This window comes from Bison bison, unplaced genomic scaffold (genome assembly GCF_000754665.1).
Source record: "Bison bison bison isolate TAMUID 2011002044 unplaced genomic scaffold, Bison_UMD1.0 scf7180017864289, whole genome shotgun sequence".
NCBI lineage: Eukaryota > Metazoa > Chordata > Mammalia > Artiodactyla > Bovidae > Bison > Bison bison.
This window is the reverse complement of record NW_011494861.1, coordinates 19,040,527-19,049,275: the sequence shown is the minus strand read 5'-3', so window position 1 is coordinate 19,049,275 and position 8,749 is coordinate 19,040,527.

The window sequence follows — 8,749 nt, the reverse complement described above, 5'->3', positions numbered from 1 at the left end:
TAACCTAACTCTACACCTAAAGCAACTAGAAAAGGAAGAAATGAAGAACCCCAGGGTTAGTAGAAGGAAAGAAATCTTAAAAATTAGAGCAGAAATAAATGCAAAAGAAACAAAAGAGACCATAGCAAAAATCAACAAAGCCAAAAGCTGGTTCTTTGAAAGGATAAATAAAATTGATAAACCATTAGCCAGACTCATCAAGAAACAAAGGGAGAAAAATCAAATCAATAAAATTAGAAACGAAAATGGAGAGATCACAACAGACAACACAGAAATACAAAGGATCATAAGAGACTGTTATCAACAATTATATGCCAATAAAATGGACAACGAGGAAGAAATGGACAAATTCTTAGAAAAGTACAACTTTCCAAAACTCGACCAGGAAGAAATAGAAAACCTTAACAGACCCATCACAAGCACGAAAATTGAAACTGTAATAAAAAATCTTCCAGCAAACAAAAGCCCAGGTCCAGACGGCTTCACAGCTGAATTCTACCAAAAATTTAGAGAAGAGCTAACACCTATCCTGCTCAAACTTTTCCAGAAAATTGCAGAGGAAGGTAAACTTCCAAACTCATTCTATGAGGCCACCATCACCCTAATACCAAAACCTGACAAAGATCCCACAAAAAAAGAAAACTACAGGCCAATAAAATCTGTATTCCTTTTATTTCTTTTTCTTCTCCGATTGCTGTAGCTAGGACTTCCAGAACTATATTGAATAGTAGTGGTGTATGTGGATATCCTTGTCTTGTTTCTAATCTTAGGGGGGAATGCTTTCAGTTTTTCACCATTGAGAATAATGTTTGCTGTAGGCTTATCATATATGGCCTTAACTATGTTGAGGTAGGTTTCTTCTATACCCATTTTTTGAAGAGTTTTAATCATAAATGGGTGCTAAATTTTGTCAAAGGCTTTTTCTGCATCTGTTGAGATTATCATATGGTTTTTATCTTTCAATTTCTTAATATGGTGTATCACATTGATTGATTTGTGTATATTAAAGAATCCTTGCATTCCTGGAATAAACCCAACTTGATCATGGTATATGAGCTTTTTGATGTGTTGCTGAATTCTATTTGCTAAAATTTTATTGAGAATTTTTGCATCTATGTTCATCAGTGATATTGGCCTGTAGTTTTCTTTTTTTGTGTTGTCTTTGGTTTTGGTATCAGGGTGATGGTGGCCTCATAGAATGAGTTTGAAGGTGTTCCTTCCTCTGCAATTTTTTGAAAGAGTTTGAAGGATAGGCATTAGCTCTTCTCTAAATGTTTGGTAGAATTCTCCTGTGAAGCCATCTGGACCTGGGCTTTTGTTTTATGAGAGATTTTTGATCACAGCTTCAGTTTCAGTGCTTGTAATTGGGTTGTTCATAATTTCTATTTCTTCCTGGTTCAGTCTTGAGAGATTGAACATTTCTAAGAATCTGTCCATTTCTTCCAGGTTATCCATTTTATTGCCATATAGTTGTTCATAATAGTCTGTTATAATCCTTTATATTTCTGCATTGTCTGTTGTACCTTCTCCTTTTTCATTTCTAATGTTGTTGATTTGATTCTTCTCTCTTTCTCTTGATGAGTCTGGCTAAAGGTTTGTCCATTTTGTTTATTTTCTCAAAGAACCAGCTTTTAGTTTTACTAATCTTCACTATTGTTTCTTTCATTTCTTTTTCAATGATTTCTTCTCAGATTGTTATGATTTATTTCCTTCTCCTAATTTTGGGTTTTTTGATGTTGTTGTTGTTCTTCTTTCTCCAGTTGTTTTAGGTATGAAGTTAGGTTATCTGTTCAATGTTTTTCTTGTTTCTTGAGGTGGGATTGTATTGCTATAAACTTCCCTCTTAGAACTGCTTTTGCTGCACCCTATAGGTTTTGAGTTGTCATGTTTTCATTATCATTTGTTTCTAGAATTTTTTTAATTTCCTTTTTTATTTCTTCAGTAATCTGTTGGTTATTTAGAAATGTGGTGTTTAATCTCCATGTGTTTGTGTTTCTTACAGTTTTTCTTCTTGCAATTTATATCTAGTCTCGTAGGGTTGTGGTCAGAGAAGATGTTTGATATGATTTCAATTTTCTTAAATTTACTAAGGTTTGATTTGTGACCCAAGATGTGGTATATCAAGGAGAATGTTCCATATGCACTTGAGAAGAGGTGTATTCTTCTGCATTTGGATGGAATGTCCTGAAGATGTCAATGAGATCCATCTCATCTATTATATCATTTAAGATTTGTGTTTCCTTATTAATTTTCTATTTTGATGATCTGTCCATTGGTGTGAGTGGGGTGCTATAGTCTTCTACTATTTTTGTCTTACTGTCAATTTCTCCTTTTATATCTGTTAGTGTTTTTCTTATGTATTGAGGTGCTTCTATGTTGGTTGCCTAGATATTTACAGTATTATATCTTCCTTTTGGATTGATCCCTTGATCATTATGTAGTGTCCTTCCTTATCTCTTGGAATATTCTTTATTTTAAGGTCTGTTTTGTCTGATACGAGGATTGCTACTTCAGCTTTCTTTTGCTTCCCACTTGCACAGAATATATTTTTCCATCCTCTCACTTTCAGTCATATGTGGCTTTAGGTCTGAAGTGAGTTTCTTGTAGACAGCATGTATATGGGTCTTGTTTTTGTATTCATTCAACCAGTCTGTATCTTTTGGTTGGAGCATTTAATCCATATACATTTAAAGTAATTATTGATACATATGTTCCTATTGCCATTTTCTCAATTGTTTGGGGTTGATTTTGTAGATCTTTTTTCTTCTCTTACATTTCTTGACTATACAAGTCCCTTTAACATTTGTTGTAAAGGTGGTTTGGTGGTACTGAATTCTAACTTTTGCTTGTCTGAAAAGCTTTTTATATCTCCATCAATTTTGAATGATATCCTTCCCATGTACAGTAATCTTGGTTATAGATTTTTCCCTTCAGCACTTTAAATATATCCTGCCATTCCTTTCTGGCCTACAGAGTTTCTGCTGAAAGATCAGGTATTAAGCCTTTGGGATTTCCCTCATATGTTGCTTATTGCTCCTCCCTTGCTGCTTTTAATATTCTTTTTTTGTGTTTAATTTCTGTTAGTTTGATTAGTATGTGTCTTGGCATGTTTCTCTTTGGGTTTTTCCTGTATGGGACTCTTTGTGCCTCTTGGACTTAATTGACTATTTCCTTTTCCCTGCTGGGGAAATTTTCGACTACAATCTCTTCAAAAATTTTCTTGTACCCTTTCTTTTTCACTTCTTCTTCTGGGACCCATATCATTTGAATGGTGGCATGTTTGATATTGTCCCAGAGGTCTCTGATACTATCCTCAGTTCTTTTCATCCTTTTTACTTTATTCTGCTCTTCAGAGGTTTTCCCCACCATTTATCTTCAGGCTCACTGATTTATTCTTCTGCTTCAGATATTCTGCTATTGATTCTTTCTAGAGTATTTTTAATTTCAGTAATTTTATTGTTTCTCTGTGTATGCTTATTCTTTAATTCTTCTAGGTCTTTGTTAATTGAGTCTTGCATTTTCTCCATTTTATTTTCAAAGTTTTTGATCATCTTTACTATCATTATTCTGAATTCTTTTTCAGGTTCAGTTCAGTTCAGTTCAGTGGCTCAGTCGTGTCTGACTCTTTGCGACCCCATGAATCACAGCATGCCAGGCCTCCCTGTCCATCACCAACTCCTGGACTCAGACTCATGTCCATTGAGTCGGTGATGCCATCCAGCCATCTCATCCTCTGTCGTCCCCTTCTCCTCCTGCCCCCAATCCCTCCCAGCATCAGAGTCTTTTCCAATGAGTCAACTCTTTGCATGAGGTGGCCAGAGTCCTGGAGTTTCAGCTTTAGCATCATTCCTTCCAAAGAAATCCCAGGGCTGATCTCCTTCAGAATGGACTGGTTGGATCTCCTTGCAGGCCAAGGGACTCTCAAGAGTCTTCTCCAACACCACAGTTCAAAAGCATGTCTATTTCCTCTTCAAATATTTGAACTTCTGTGTTTCTGGTTTGTTCCTTCATTTCTGTAGTATTTCTCTGACTTTTTGTTACTTTAGAAAAACTTATTGTGTTTGAGGTCTTCTTTTTCCAGGCTTCAAGGTGGAATTCTTTCTTCCTTTTGGGTTCTGCCCTCCTAAGGTTGGTCCAGTGGTTTGTGTAAGCTTCATATAGGGTGAGATTTGTGCTGAGTTTTTGTTTGTTTGTTTTTCCTCTGATGGGCAAGGCTTAGTGAGGTGGTGATCCTGTCTGCTGATGATTGAGTTTGTATTTTTGTCTGTTGTTTAGGTGAGGTGTCCTGAACAGGGTGCTACTGGTGGTTAGGAGATGCTGTGTCTTGTATTTAAGTGGTTTCCTTTGTATGAGTTCTGACTATTTGATACTCCCTAGGGTTAGTTCTCTGGTAGTCTAGGGTCTTGGAGCCAGTGCTCCCACTCCAAATGCTCAGGGCTTGATCTCTGGTCAGGAATGATGATTCCATAGTGGTTTGTTATGGCATTAAGTGAGATTAAAACAAATATCCAAAAAGGAGAAACCAAAGTTGAACCCCAGACAAATGGCAGTTACAAAATCAGGCAAATAATAATTAAAATAATGGAATATACACATACACATACATGAACAAAATCAAAATAGTCCACCAAAAATAAAGTACAATAGATTGATCTGGGGAACAAAGAAAATTGAAAATTATATTTATCTGTTAAGAACAAAACTAACTAAAGTTCAAACTGGAAAACAAAGCAAGGTGTCAAGTGGGGAATAAAGTGATAAAAACAAAACTAACAAATATGTTGAGAGGGAAGGAAAGAAAGAAAGAATATATGCAAAGTTTAATAGAGGTAGATGAAGAAAACTTATATACATTAAAGATTAACTGCAGGGGTAAAAGAATAGTAGGAAAGGCAAACAAATGAATAAATGTAGAAAAAAATACAATAGGTTTAAAAAATTAAAAACTAAAATTATAAAAAAGAGAAAAGAATAAAAAAAAATGGAAGAAGAAAGTAAAAAGAAAAAAAAAAAAAAAGCAAAACTCCCCAGAACTGCAAAAGCCCAATGTAAAGGCAGAGGTTTATAACAGCAATAAAAAATGTGGCTGAATATACACATATACATATACACCCATAAGCAAAATCAAAAAAGTCCAACAAAAATAAAGTATAATAGTTTGATCCAGCGAATAAGGAAACCAAAAATTTTGTCTAGGAGAACAAAACTAACTAAAGCACAAACTGGAAAACAAAACTAAAGCAAGGTTCCAAATGGGGAATATAGCAATGAAAATAAAACTAGCAAATATGTTGCGAAGAAAGGAAAGAAAGAAAAGAAAGAAAGAATACTTATGCAAAGTTAAATAGAGGTAGATAAAGAAAATTTATATAAATTAAAGATTAATTGCAAGGCAAAAGAATAGTAGGAAAAGAAAACAAGGAATAAATGTAAAAAAATAATATGTTTAAAAAATTATTTAAAGAGAAAAGAAAAAAGAAAACTCCCCAGAACTCCAAAAGCCCAATATAGAGGCAGAGGTTTATAACAATAATAAAAAATGTGACTGAGAAAAAAAGAAAAAAAAAATCTCAAAAGCTTAATTAGATTTTACAGTGCCAATAAAACCAACAACTACAAAAGAGGGAGGAAAAAGGGGGAAAAAATCCAAAAGAATCTACAGAACAAGTCAAAACATTAGAATAGTAAATTTTTTCTGAGTCAGTGCTGTCACAGTCCTTTCCCTCACTGGGAGTCACAGTCCACCTCACCTCCCTAGGATGCCCTCCAACACTGTGCTGATCTTTGGACCTGCTGTGGGGGCAACTCAGACTCTAATCTGGTCCTACTCCAGTGTGTCCTTGCCTCCAATGCCCAGAACTATCAGAACTAGTGTGTTTTCTTTTGTGGGAGCTCTCAATGACCTTTAATATATTCCATAGACACACTCTGCCTAGTTGATTGTGTGGATTTAATCTGTAGCTTATACAGCTAGTGGGAAGTTTTTGGGTCTTCTTCCTTAGTCACACTGCCCCTGGGTTTCAATTATGGTTTTATTTCCACTTCTGCATGTGGGTTGTCCATTGGGATTTGCTACTGAGGTTGCCCTGGAGGACTTGGATCTGCCCCAGTGAAGGCCAGGTGTGGAGGTGGTACAGCTGCTTGGGTCCCAGGGGTTCTGGCAGCACAAGGTACTCAGGGGAGTTGGTTGCTAGGGCAGCAGGAAATACAGCGCTCTAGAAGGGTACGGCAACCAGAATTGGCCAGTATGCTCCAGTATTCTTTCCTAGAGAAGCCTCCTTCCTGACAGAGAAGTCTGGCAAGCCACAGCTTAAAGGGTCACAAAGAGTCAGACACTACCAAAGTGACCCTGTGTGCATAGATGCAAGACCTTTTTTGCCTGTGGCAGCTCTGCCCCAGTGAGAGTCAAGCGTGAAGGTCACGCAGCTGCTTGGCTTGTGGGGACCTTGGTAGTGCCAAGTGTGCAGGGACACAGACTGCCTCTGCTGCAGGAGTTATGACCCTATCAGAGTCTTTTTTCAAGCCTCTTGTAGCTGGTGACTAGAAAACCTCTTTGGCCAGTCTTTCTCCATAGCGCTGCTGTTTCAGGCACTTAGAGGGCTCCCTTGCCTGGGGTCTTTCTCTGTTGTTCAGCATGTCAAGCACATAGAAGGGCACCCTCGACTGGGGTCCTACTCCGTAGTTCAGTGCCTCAGGCCTTTGATGGGCTAGCCTGTCTATTGTTCAGCTGCCAATGCTGGCATATGGGGAGAGAGAGTCTATGGTGATGGCTTCCACCCCACCCTGACTCAGCAGTATCACCTTGCTTCCCTGATTGCTGGGCTTTCCTCCACAGGCATTTCCCACCACAGTCTTCTCCCTCACAGCCCCTCAATCTGTCTCTCTGCAGTCAACAGCAGCCCTCCCCCTGGGATTGCTCCACAATCCCTAAACTCCAGCTCCCAGCCACTGCTCCTTCCAGGGGACCTGTATCCCTGTCCAAGGTATGTATGGCTGCGGCAAGGACTGTCTGATTCTCATTCCATTTAGGCTGCCACAGATCAACTGTTTCACTCTTAGCCTTAAATGTTTCTCCTCTGACTCAGACAATCGCCCCGATGTGGGGATTGGACCCCTGCTTCATTTCCTCCACCTACTGAGGGCGGGTCCAGTCCTACTCACACTCCTGTTTTTCCCTAGTTCCTTCATCCTACCAAGTTTTGCATGGGTCTATATATTCTTTTCCACTGGTCAGGCACTATCTGCTCTCAGCTGGTGTTCTGCATGCACTTCTTTGTCTGAAGTTGTATTCCTGATGTATCCATGGAGATGGATGTACTCCACATCCACCTGCTCCTCCACCATCTTGTTTTACCTAAGCATTTTCTATTTTTGGATGCTATGTAAATGGTATCACTTTTGAAAATTTGTTTTCCCATTGTTCATTTTTAGTATATATCAATGCAGTTGGTTTTCGGATAAAGACTTTGTATCTTGTGACATTGCTAAATTCGCTTATTATTTCTATTCACTTTTAAGACTGATTTCCTTCATGTGCAATCATGTCACTTGCAAAAAAAAAAAGACAATAAAAATTCTTTGTTCTTACTTTTGTATGCCTCTTCTATTTCTTTTTCCATTTTAATGCACTGGCCATTGAAGTTGAATATTAAAGGTGAGAAAGGACATTTTTGTCTTATTGTTGATTTTAGAATTTAATGTGTTACCATTAAGAATGATATCAGCTATAATTTTTTAGATGCCCTTTACCAATTGACTTCTTTTTATTTTTAATTTGCTGCTTTAAATAATTTTTTAAAAAACAGTGAATGGCTATTTTCTAATTTATTTTGATTTCTCTACTGACCCATAAATTACTTAGAAAAGTATTTTTAAACTTAAGTCTTTAGATATTTTCCAATTACATTTTGTTTTGAATTCTAACACAGTTACATTTTGTTCAGTACATTTCAATCATTTTAAACTTTTTGTAACTTGTTTTCTATCCCAATACTACATGATCTTTCCTGGTGAATGTTCTAAGTCCTGTTAAGGAAAAAAACAAAAGTGACATTGGGTGTAAGGTTATCTAAATGTTAATTTGTCCAAGTTGTGACTGTGTTATTCAAATATTCATACTGATGGCTGTCTTATTTATTGCCTAAAGAAGGGGGTTAAAATTTTCAATTTTGTGGGTTTATTTCTTTAATTTTTAGTTCTGCTTCATTTATTTGGTAGGTTTGTTATTAGTTACCTACATTTTAAACATTGTTTTGTCTTCTTGGTGAACTGAACCTTTCTTCATTCTCAAATTTCCCTGTTAATTTTTTTGTAATAGTGTTTGAGTGTAATTTTTCTCATAATAAAAACTTGCGTAGCTTTCTCATGCTAAGTACTTGTATTGCTTGATTTTATTTTTATTCTTTTACTATATACCCATTTGTTTCTTTATAATGAAAGTGTTATCATGTATGAAAATCTTTGCTTTTAAATTAGCATGTTGAACCCACTTATAGTTAATATATATATATATTTTTATATTTGGATTTAAGTATGCCACTCTGGGGAGAAGGCAATGGCATCCCACTCCAGTACTCTTGCCTGGAAAATCCCATGGATGGAGGAGCCTGGTAGGCTGCAGTCCATGGGGTCGCAAAGTGTCGAATATGACTGAGTGACTTCACTTTCACTTTTCACTTTCATGCATTGGAGAATGAAGTGGCAACCCACTCCAGTGTTCTTGCCTGGAGAATCCCAGGGACAGGGGAGC